Below are 12,098 nucleotides of genomic sequence, written 5' to 3' on the forward strand. Positions count from 1 at the left end.
GCTATTTGAATTTGAATTATATTCATATAATTAGAATATAATTTCAAATACCCCTGAAATATTTTATGAGCTTTTGGAAAAGTCCATCTAGCAAAATAAAAATATTCAGAGGAGTTTTTGGCATTGTTTGAATTATTTTAAATTCAAAACAGTGGCAAAACAAATTTAAAAAAAATAGAAAACAGAACAGAAATATAAATAAAACAGAGCAGAAGACCTACCTGGCGCTCACCTGCAGCAACCGGCCCAACTCCTGTGCTGGCAGCCCACCGGTGCGGCCCAGCCCACCAGGCGTCCTCCTCCCGTCGTCTTCCCCGCGCCAGTAGGCAGCGCGCGTGGCCGACGGGCGCCAACGCTGCCTCAGCCACCTCCTGCTTCCCCTGGCCACCTCCTGCTTCCTCCCCGAGCCCTCTAGCGACGCCACGGAGTCGTCCTCGACCGCTATCCCTTCTCTCTGCTCGCTCTAGCTCTCTCCCTCTCTCGATTTGGAGCACTACCGAGAGCCACTGGAGGGCGCCGCCGTCGCATCCATAGCCACCGGCCACCCCTCGCCCTTCCGCTGAGCTCAGGAGCTCCGCCTCGACCCCCTCTTCCTCCCCACCGAGCCAAGCCCCTCGGGAAGCTCCGCATCGCCTCCACGCCATCATCTTCGTCCTCGACCGCCGCCGATGGTCGCCGTTGATTCACCGCCGTCCGAGCTTCCCCGAACACGCCGAGGTCACCACTGCACTCCACGTGAGCTCCTGATCATCCTCCCCCTCTCCGTTTTCTCTCTAGCATGCCGTAGCCGCCGCGCCTCTCTTCCCCGACAGCACGCCGCCGCACGAGCTCATCGCCGACGAGGCTCCGGTGGCCATTTGGTCCCGTGCGTGCCTCTGTTGGGTTCGTGAGCTCTCATAGAACGCGTAGGTGCCAACCGTAGATCCTCCCGTGCACGGTGTCGTCGTTTTCATCGGCGCCCAAACTCCGGCCGCCGCCACAACCTCGCTTCCGGCGAACTCCGTCCACCCCCGCACCTCCCGTTGGTTCCCCTAGATGCGCGCGGGCACGGGCTATCCTCTGGTGCCCCTGGCGCGTCGATCCGTCGTCTCTAGCGCAACTCCGGCGAGCCACCGCCGCTCTGGGTCGTCGCCGTCGTCCAACCGCCGGCGAATCTGACGTGAACCGTCATTAGCAGCTAACCCCCCACACTAACCAACCCCTTAGGCCACTGACTCATGGGCCCCACGCCCCTAATTAATCACAGCTTAACTCCTATTTAGTTTAATCTAATTGCGGTGGCCCCACGCGTCAGCTTTGACCGCGCTGACGTGGCCGTTGACTGGGCCCACATGTCAGCGACACAAACTCGTCCGAGACACTGACGTGTGGACCCCACTGGCCAGACTTGACCTGGACCAGCCCCGTTGACTTTCTGACGTCACTAATACGTCATGCTGACGCAGTATTTGTTTCTGGAATTTAAATAAATCTTAAATGATTTATTATTTTCAGAAAAATGTCCAAAACTTCCAAGATTCATAGAAATTCAACCGTAACTCCAAATTAAATAATTTATATATGAAAAATGATCAGAAAAATTCAAGGAATCCATCTATACCATTTCCATGCATGTTAGAACAACTTATGCCTACTGTTTATGACAAATCAATTAAATGACATTGAATTTCACATATGGAGTTTGGTTTTGAACTTAGGGTTCAAACCAACTTCATTTAACCTGTTGCTAGATGCATTAGCCCAAAACACATTCATATTGCCATGTCATTATCATGCATCATATTGTTGCATCGCATTGATTGTGTTCTTCCTTGTTTGCCGGTAATTGTCCCCTCTCGATAGACGTGTACCGGCGATGTGATCGATGACACCGATGAAGAGCTATATTATCTTCAGAAGTGCCAGGCAAGCAAAACCCCCTTGTTCATTCCGATAAAATCCCACTCTCTCGCTCCTGCTCTCTTTTACTGCATTAGGACAACAATGATTCATCTGTTACTTGTTGCGGTAGCTGAACCCCTTTATCCTTTGCATGACCTGTCATTGCCACAGTAAATAGATGAAACCCACTAGCATGAGTAGGAGTTGTTTGAGCCCTGATGTGCCTACTCATTCATGCTTGTTTGTCATGCCTGCTACTGCTTAGAGTTGAGTCAGGTCTGATTCATCGGGAATGAATCAGAGGTGTGTGAACATGTCCTACCACTGAGAGCTAAGTGTGTGAACACGATTTGGTAAAGGTAGCGGTGAGAGGCCATGTAGGAGTACATGGTGGGTTGTCTCATTGCAGCCGTCCTCAGGAACTGAGTTCTGTGTTTGTGATCCATGATCAGTTACTACCACACATTGGGCTCCGGGCGCTCCAAGCTCTCTCGACTTATTAATCAACTTGATCTCTGTCCAGGAGTTGCAACTAGTTTTTGGTGTTTGTAGGTAGTGTTAGTAGTCTACCAAGTGGCACCCGGTACAGGTGGGCTTGGGACAGACTAGGCACAGTGGCACGGTGTACCAAGCGTAGATCCACCCATCGAGGTGGGCTTGGGAACCCTGCTCACATCGTTTGGGGCCGTGAGCGACACCCCGGCCGGATCTCCTTGCGGATGGAACCCGAATAGGTGATAAACCTGGACTAGAGACTTGTTCGGTTAGTCAGGTCGTGGCCGACTCCCTCGCCCGGCTTCCGCTTGAAGGTTGCCGAGGTACATGACGTGTACAGGGCGATAAGTGGCGAAAGCGTGTGTGAAGAAGTACACCCCTGCAGGGTTATCACTATCTATTCGAATAGCCGGATTCCTCGGATATGGAAACTTGGACCCCTTGCATAGTTCATAGACAAGTGAAAGTGGATACTCTAAAATACGCAAGATAAGCGTGAGTGCTATGGATGGCGTTCTCGTAGGGAGACGGGAGCGGATCCATAGTGGTGTATTGATATGGTGAATATGTGGACTCGTGTGCACCACCTCAAAAGAGTTACTTGCAGTCGTAGTTCAGGATAGCCACCGAGTCAAAGCTGGCTTGCTGCAGTTAAACTCCACCACCCCCTTTGTTGATAATGATGCATATGTAGATAGATCTGATGTAAGTCTTGCTAGGTACATTTGTACTCACGTTTGCCTATTTTATGTTTTGCAGAGAGACTTCAGTCTCGCTAGTAGTTCCGCGTGGTCTTCGATGTTTAGCTTGTTACCTCAGCTACGATCTTGTGCCCTCGGCAGGATCTGGTAGATAGTCAGGCTTCTCAGCCTTTTTCATTTCTAGATGTCTATACTCAGACATGTTAAGCTTCCGCATGTGCTTTGATTTGTATGCTCTGAATGTTGGGTCATGAGACCCCTGTTTGTAATATCTCGCTCCTCGGAGCCTATTGAATAAATACTTGAGTTGTAGAGTCATGTTGTGATGCCATGTTGTATTTGCACATATCCAGCATATTGTGTGTATGTTATTGAAATGCTTGGTATGTGTGGGATCTGACTATCTAGTTGTTTATCCTTAGTAGCCTCTCTTACCGGGAAATGTCTCCTAGTGTTTCCACTGAGCCATGGTAGCTTGCTACTGCTTCGAAACACTTAGGCTGGCCGGCATGTGTCCTTCTTCGTTCCTGTGTCTGTCCCTTCGGGGAAATGTCACGCGATGAATACCGGAGTCCTGTTAGCCCGCTACAGCCCGGTTCACCGGAGCCCTGCTAGCCCAGTGCTACAGCCTGGATTCACTCGCTGATGACCGACACATTCGTCGCTGGGTCATGTATGCCTGTCCCTGTAAGTTAGTGCCACTTTGGGTTCACGACTAGCCATGTCAGCCCGGGTTCTTTGTCATATGGATGCTAGCGACACTATCATATACGTGAGCCAAAAGGCGCAAACGGTCCCGGGCCAGGTAAGGTGGCACCCGTGGGAATACCGTGCGTGAGGCCGCAAAGTGATATGATGTGTTACATGCTAGATCGGTGTGACTTAGGATCGGGGTCCTGACAGCTTTGGTATCAGAGCTTGACTGCCTGTAGGATTACCAAGCCAAACTGGTCGAAGTTGAGTCTAGAAATTCTTTAGTTATATAAGGGAATTGATTGTGGGATGGAACGTAAGGCTCTTTTTACTCCTTGTACCTTATGCCCTTCTGATCTGAGTCATCTTATCTTTCCTACGGGGTTAAGAACTAGGCCTTCTCTTCTTTCTATTAGGATCACGTGTTACTAATCCGTAGACTTATAAGATTGTTGATTCAAGCCTCAGTTCAGTTCCTACTATCTTCCGTATGTTAACTGTTGATCTCGAAAACTTGATATTGTGCTTCTGAGTGGTTATGCCACCATTTTTGTGAATGTCTCAAGTCTTTTCTGAGCATTTACAGCCGTTACGCTGTCCGAGTCATCCCGGGTTTCGAAATAGTCTGATGCATTTGCAAATCCTTTCTTTCCATTCCTGATGTCCTTTATGGCCAGATTAACCACACTAGACGGTGAGTTGAGGTACTCTATTGCCTCGACAATTATGTTGGAGTTATTATTATGACCCTAGGTGTCTCAGGGGATCATCTAGTAGTCTAGCCATGTTTTGTGTTCCCAGTGTGATGATTCTGGCCTTTATTCTCGAAAGCATCCCGTGATGCCACTTAGTAGTAGGTATTCTATTCCTGGGTTTTCGAACCAAGATTCACCCTACTTACTTCATGTTGATAGTGTTGCTAGTTCCTTAGGTTATTAGTAACCTTGCATTAGTCCTCGAGGTCCGTGGTATATCCTTCTTCCAAATACCATGAACCACTTACGGTAGAAGTTTGTTGGATCAAAAGATCACAACAGGAGTGCTCTCGATGGGTTCTCCATTCTATATTGTGGCTCTGCCAGTTCTACCTTTCTGCATGGGTTATCCGGAAGAAATATGTTGAACTTCGTTCGACATGCTAAACCATGCATCCACAACTCAGAAAATCGTATGTTTTTTTGAGTTGTCCCTCTTTAGTTGTCCTCCGGCCCTCGTCTATCAGTTGATAGTCAAGAGTATGTGTGCATTCGTTCATCGATGCCTATTACTCTTGTGGTCTGTCAAGCCATTCTATTCCGGAATGACTAGGAGAAACAAACTCCAGTACCTCATCCATATTTAGGATTGGGTCAAAGTAGTTGTGTTCCGCAGATCAAGTTGCAATCCAGCTTCTGGTCTGTTCTACCCTGAAGTATTACCTTCTTTATGTCAGGATTTTCATGAGAATTGCACCACCTTTTGTGAATTCTTGACATAGTGATACTTCTTGCCATCCTTTTCATTCCTCGGTTCCGTGTTGTTGCAGCCGGAGTGCCGACAAGTGAATCATGATGTGTGAACTCAATACTCCTAGCAACCCCGTTGCCTGGTAGTTAATGGACAATAATTTCATTCTTAGCGTGTTGGTTTTTGAATCATCATTCTAAGATTGATCATGCTACCTAGTCCTTATTTCTGGTGCACTCTTCGATCAATGAGTTAGGATTATCCAATCCCTTGCTTATTTCACCATATCGTCTTGCCCTGAAGAGCAAGATTGTTCTTGAGCTTGGTAACATATCGGTGGTTCGTGATTTTCTGAATATCTTCTCGGAAGTATTACCAGGTTGTCCCCTGACTGTTATGTTGAGCTCGTGATCAAGTTGGTTTCTTGTGAACCACCCTCTCTCCAAGATCGGTGTTAGATATCCCTGAGCTAGTTGGTTAAGCTAGACAACAACTTGGAGAGTTGGAAGATAAAAGCTTGCCTGACCTAGTTCGTTCCAAAGGGATATTCTTGTGTAGTGTGTGTTGAAGAAAGATGATATCTTCATCGATTGGTCCCTGTGATCAGTTGCTGGACCTATTGTCTTATCAATCCTTTGATTTGAGTGTGGGCTATCGTCAAATCAAATCAGAACCAACGATATTCATAATGTTGTCTTACTCGTGGTTTTTTCCTCGAGCATACACCATTATATCCTTTGGTCTGACCAATGCTATCACCGTGTTCACTTAACTATGGAAATCCTTTGATATGGAAATCCTGATGAGTTGTTGTTGAGCCCCTCAGCAGCATGTTGTCTCCCCCATGAGTCATGTTGAACATCAATCTAGTGTTGGAAACTTGTGTAAGCATTTCTTCGTGTTTCGTTCATAAAGCATATGTTTGGATGAAAGTAGTGACTTCCTCTAATTCATGTGCATTTGATGTAAGTTGCCGCCGTGAATTCGAGAAAGTTTGTTTTTGCTCCTCTGGAATCATCCCAAGTTGGTCATGCACATGTGCGAAGTATTATATGGTTTGGTAGGTTGGCCGCCTCCATTCTATATGTGTTCTTAGCACACCAAGCCACTGACTGATTTGTTCTAGGAGAAGGAGTTCTTTTTAAGAGCTAACCCGGGCTTAATCAAGAACTTTGATATCCTCGATGATGGTTCCCAACCAGAACTCGGTAGTGTTTTATTATAAGACTACCATGTGGTCATGCTTGTCTGGGACAACATGTTCACATGTTTGTAGCAGAACCAGCTCATGTTTTGGAGCTTGCTATCGTAGTTCATTTTCCGAGAATCTCGCAACGTCATCTTGTCGAATTGTGTTGCAAACTTTCTTTTTTCTTCCTAGACTCGATGAGTCTGGAATATCCTGACACCAACCAGATCTGAATCTCAGGCAGATATGATGGTTGGAACATTTCCCAAGAACTATAACACTGATCCCTCGATAACCGGTAAAGTGGATGTCATGGACAACACACCCAGCCGGAAGACCTATTATTGTAGTATCTTGATTGAGAAAGTTGGCCACATCCCCATAAGGATTTCGCAGGATTTGCCTCTGTAGTTGTTCTTTATGGATTTTTGTGTTCCCGAAGTCCGACCTTTTACTTGATGTCTAGTTACCTAACCATTTCAATGAATGGGATACGCTAGCACATCAAGGAGAACATTAGAAGCGGAGTGCTAAATGTCTCTCGGTCGATCGTCTAGATTTTGTCCCCTTGGCCTTGCTAAGGTGAAATCTGAGAAAGTGTTATCTTCCTTTGCATCTGCATCATCCATCACTATTCATCATGGTAGTGTGTTGTGTTGCCAGGACCCTTGACATGGAAATTGGTAAAACCTTGATGATTATGGAAATGCTCAAGTTCTTGAGAGCACGCACAAGCGCTAGGTGTTATCATCGGCACTAACTGGGTTTGCTCTCAGCTTCCTCGGTTATGCTATAACTTTTCAAACAGTGGACCCACTCTCTATTTTTGGGTTCTTCCCCAGCTACTAGAATCATTCCCAGCATTTGCATTTTGTCCCCAGCTTGCACCGCCAATGTGCCATTCTACCATGGGTCTCTTCCATTTCTGGTGGTAAGCAAATTCATCCATTACGTTGTTTTCAACAAGGTAATCCACATCATCCATTCTAATCCAAGCATGCCATTCTACCGACCCCCTCCAAACGATCGCTCGAGAATTGCCTTAGGCTGGTTTAAAGAGTTTCAATGATCTCTGAATCAAAGGTAATTCTTTTTGCCACTTAAGGGGATATATCTACGAGTCACCATCCCTAAGGTGCCTCGTTGTGGTATCATGGCAACTCAACTCCTCGCTACGTTGACAATCGTCTACCACCTTCTTAAGTGTGGAATTGTTGTCTACCTAGTGACCCTCATCATCTGTTCCACTCCATCCCTCCAGATGTGTGCTTCATGTCTCAGCTCAAGAGATGTTGCTATGATTCACTCTGTGAGTTGGTCCTAAGTTGATTGTTCTTCGAGAAGATTGATTCTTCTGGAATTGTCCCTTTCCTCTTGTTGTCATGTTAGTTGGAGTTCCCAGAGCAAGACGTCGAGACAAAGATGGTGATTGAATCAACGTTCATTTGAAGTGCACCCTGGATCGTGAAGATTATACTAGTTTGCGTTTCCCCTTCATCTTACCCTACGCTTGAATCTCGAGGCGAGATTCTTGTTTAGTGGGGGTGAGTTGTCACATCCCTAGCTTCTGTTGCTGCCTAGTGTTTGCATCATGTTTAAATTTTTGAAACTTGAACTGAGGAAATTTGGAAGCCTCAAAAACTTAAATAAAAGAAGGGCAAAAACCCTAAAATCTCATTCATTGTTCCAAAATGCTCTTCTTAAATGTTTGATAATTTTTGGCAAGGGTTCTGGTCCCAACCAAAATATTGAACATTTTTAAGGACTTAATCTTGGGACCTTGAATTTAAATCATTAGCTATTTGAATTTGAATTATATACATATAATTAGAATATAATTTCAAATACCCCTGAAATATTTTATGAGCTTTTGGAAAAGTCCATCTAGCAAAATAAAAATATTCAGAGGAGTTTTTGGCATTGTTTGAATTATTTTAAATTCAAAACAGTGGCAAAACAAATTAAAAAAAAAAGAAAACAGAACAGAAATATAAATAAAACAGAGCAGAAGACCTACCTGGCGCTCACCTGCAGCAACCGGCCCAGCTCCTGTGCTGGCAGCCCACCGGTGCGGCCCAGCCCACCAGGCGTCCTCCTCCTGTCGTCTTCCCCGCGCCAGTAGGCAGCGCGCGTGGCCGACGGGCGCCGACGCTGCCTCGGCCACCTCCTGCTTCCCCTGGCCACCTCCTGCTTCCTCCCCGAGCCCTCTAGCAACGCCACGGAGTCGTCCTCGACCGCTATCCCTTCTCTCTGCTCGCTCTAGCTCTCTCCCTCTCTCGATTTGGAGCACCACCGAGAGCCACCGGAGGGCGCCGCCGTCGCATCCATAGCCACCGGCCACTCCTCGCCCTTCCGCTGAGCTCAGGAGCTCCGCCTCGACCCCCTCTTCCTCCCCACCGAGCCAAGCCCCTCGGGAAGCTCCGCATCGCCTCCACGCCATCGTCTTCGTCCTCAACCGCCGCCGATGGTCGCCGTCGATTCGCCGCCGTCCGAGCTTCCCCGAACACGCCGAGGTCACCACTGCACTCCACATGAGCTCCTGATCATCCTCCCCCTCTCCGTTTTCTCTCTAGCATGCCGTAGCCGCCGCGCCTCTCTTCCCCGACAGCACGCCGCCGCACGAGCTCATCGCCGACGAGGCTCCGGTGGCCATTTGGTCCCGTGCGTGCCTCCGTTGGGTTCGTGAGCTCTCATAGAACGCGTAGGTGCCAACCGTAGATCCTCCCGTGCACGGTGTCGTCGTTTTCATCGGCGCCCGAACTCTGGCCGCCGCCACAACCTTGCTTCCGGCGCACTCCGTCCACCCCCGCACCCCCCGTTGGCTCCCCTAGATGCGCGCGGGCATGGGCTATCCTCTGGTGCCCCTGGCGTGTCGATCCGTCATCTCTGGCGCAACTCCGGCGAGCCACCGCCGCTCTGGGTCGTCGCCGTCGTCCAACCGCCGGCGAATCTGACGTGAACCGTCATTAGCAGCTAACCGCTCCACACTAACCAACCCCTTAGGCCACTGACTCATGGTCCCCACGCCCCTAATTAATCATAGCTTAACTCCTGTTTAGTTTAATCTAATTGCGGTGGCCCCACGCGTCAGCTTTGACCGCGCTGACGTGGCCGTTGACTGGGCCCACATGTCAGCGACACAAACTCGTCCGAGACACTGACGTGTGGACCCCACTGGCCAGACTTGACCTGGACCAGCCCCGTTGACTTTCTGACGTCACTAATATGTCATGCTGACGCAGTATTTGTTTCTGGAATTTAAATAAATCTTAAATGATTTATTATTTTCAGAAAAATGTCCAAAACTTCCAAGATTCATAGAAATTCAACCGTAACTCCAAATTAAATAATTTATATATGAAAAATGATCAGAAAAATTCAAGGAATCCATCTGTACCATTTTCATGCATGTTAGAACAACTTATGCCTACTGTTTAGGAAAAATCAATTAAATGACATTGAATTTCACATATGGAGTTTGGTTTTGAACTTAGGGTTCAAACCAACTTCATTTAACCTGTTGCTAGATGCATTAGCCCAAAACACATTCATATTGCCATGTCATTATCATGCATCATATTGTTGCATCGCATTGATTGTGTTCTTCCTTGTTTGCTGGTAATTGTCCCCTCTCGATAGACGTGTACCGGCGATGTGATCGATGACACCGATGAAGAGCTATATTATCTTCAGAAGTGCCAGGCAAGCAAAACCCCCTTGTTCATTCCGATAAAATCCCACTCTCTCGCTCCTGCTCTCTTTTACTGCATTAGGACAACAATGATTCATCTGTTACTTGTTGTGGTAGCTGAACCCCTTTATCCTTTGCATGACCTGTCATTGCCACAGTAAATAGATGAAACCCACTAGCATGAGTAGGAGTTGTTTGAGCCCTGATGTGCCTACTCATTCATGCTTGTTTGTCATGCCGGCTACTGCTTAGAGTTGAGTCAGGTCTGATTCATCGGGAATGAATCAGAGGTGTGTGAACATGTCCTACCACTGAGAGCTAAGTGTGTGAACACGATTTGGTAAATGTAGCGGTGAGAGGCCATGTAGGAGTACATGGTGGGTTGTCTCATTGCAGCCGTCCTCAGGAACTGAGTTCTGTGTTTGTGATCCATGATCAGTTACTACCACACATTGGGCTCCGGGCGCTCCAAGCTCTCTCGACTTATTAATCAACTTGATCTCTGTCCAGGAGTTGCAACTAGTTTCTGGTGTTTGTAGGTAGTGTTAGTAGTCTACCAAGTGGCACCCGGTACAGGTGGGCTTGGGACAGACTAGGCACAGTGGCACGGTGTACCAAGTGTAGATCCACCCGTCGAGGTGGGCTTGGGAACCCTGCTCACATTGTTTGGGGCCGTGAGCGACACCCCGGCCGGATCTCCTTGCGGATGGAACCCGAATAGGCGATAAACCTGGACTAGAGACTTGTTCGGTTAGTCAGGTCGTGGCCGACTCCCTCGCCCGGCTTCCGCTTGAAGCTTGTCGAGGTACATGACGTGTACAGGGCGATAAGTGGCGAAAGCGTGTGTGAAGAAGTACACCCCTGCAGGGTTATCACTATCTATTCGAATAGCCGGATTCCTCGGATATGGAAACTTGGACCCCTTGCATAGTTCATAGACAAGTGAAAGTGGATACTCTAAAATACGCAAGATAAGCGTGACTGCTATGGATGGCGTTCTCGTAGGGAGACGGGAGCGGATCCATAGTGGTGTATTGATATGGTGAATATGTGGACTCGTGTGCGCCACCTCAAAAGAGTTACTTGCAGTCGTAGTTCAGGATAGCCACCGAGTCAAAGCTGGCTTGCTGCAGTTAAACTCCACCACCCCCTTTGTTGATAATGATGCATATGTAGATAGATCTGATGTAAGTCTTGCTGGGTACATTTGTACTCACGTTTGCCTATTTTATGTTTTGCAGAGAGACTTCAGTCTCGCTAGTAGTTCCGCGTGGTCTTCGATGTTTAGCTTGGTACCTCAGCTACGATCTTGTGCCCTCGGCAGGATCTGGTAGATAGTCAGGCTTCTCAGCCTTTTTCATTTCTAGATGTCTGTACTCAGACATGTTAAGCTTCCGCATGTGCTTTGATTTGTATGCTCTGAATGTTGGGTCATGAGACCCCTGTTTGTAATATCTCGCTCCTCGGAGCCTATTGAATAAATACTTGAGTTGTAGAGTCATGTTGTGATGCCATGTTGTATTTGCACATATCGAGCATATTGTGTGTATGTTATTGAAATGCTTGGTATGTGTGTGATCTGACTATCTAGTTGTTTATCCTTAGTAGCCTCTCTTACCGGGAAATGTCTCCTAGTGTTTCCACTGAGCCATGGTAGCTTGCTACTGCTTTGGAACACTTAGGCTGGCCGGCATGTGTCCTTCTTCGTTCCTGTGTCTGTCCCTTCGGGGAAATGTCACGCGATGAATACCGGAGTCCTGTTAGCCCGCTACAGCCCGGTTCACCGGAGCCCTGCTAGCCCAGTGCTACAGCCTGGATTCACTCGCTGATGACTGACACGTTCGTATCTGGGTCATGTATGCCTGTCCCTGTAAGTTAGTGCCACTTTGGGTTCACGACTAGCCATGTCAGCCCGGGTTCTTTGTCATATGGATGCTAGCGACACTATCATATACGTGAGCCAAAAGGCGCAAACGGTCCCGAGCCAGGTAAGGTGGCACCC

Source organism: Triticum aestivum, chromosome 5B (genome assembly GCF_018294505.1).
Source record: "Triticum aestivum cultivar Chinese Spring chromosome 5B, IWGSC CS RefSeq v2.1, whole genome shotgun sequence".
NCBI lineage: Eukaryota > Viridiplantae > Streptophyta > Magnoliopsida > Poales > Poaceae > Triticum > Triticum aestivum.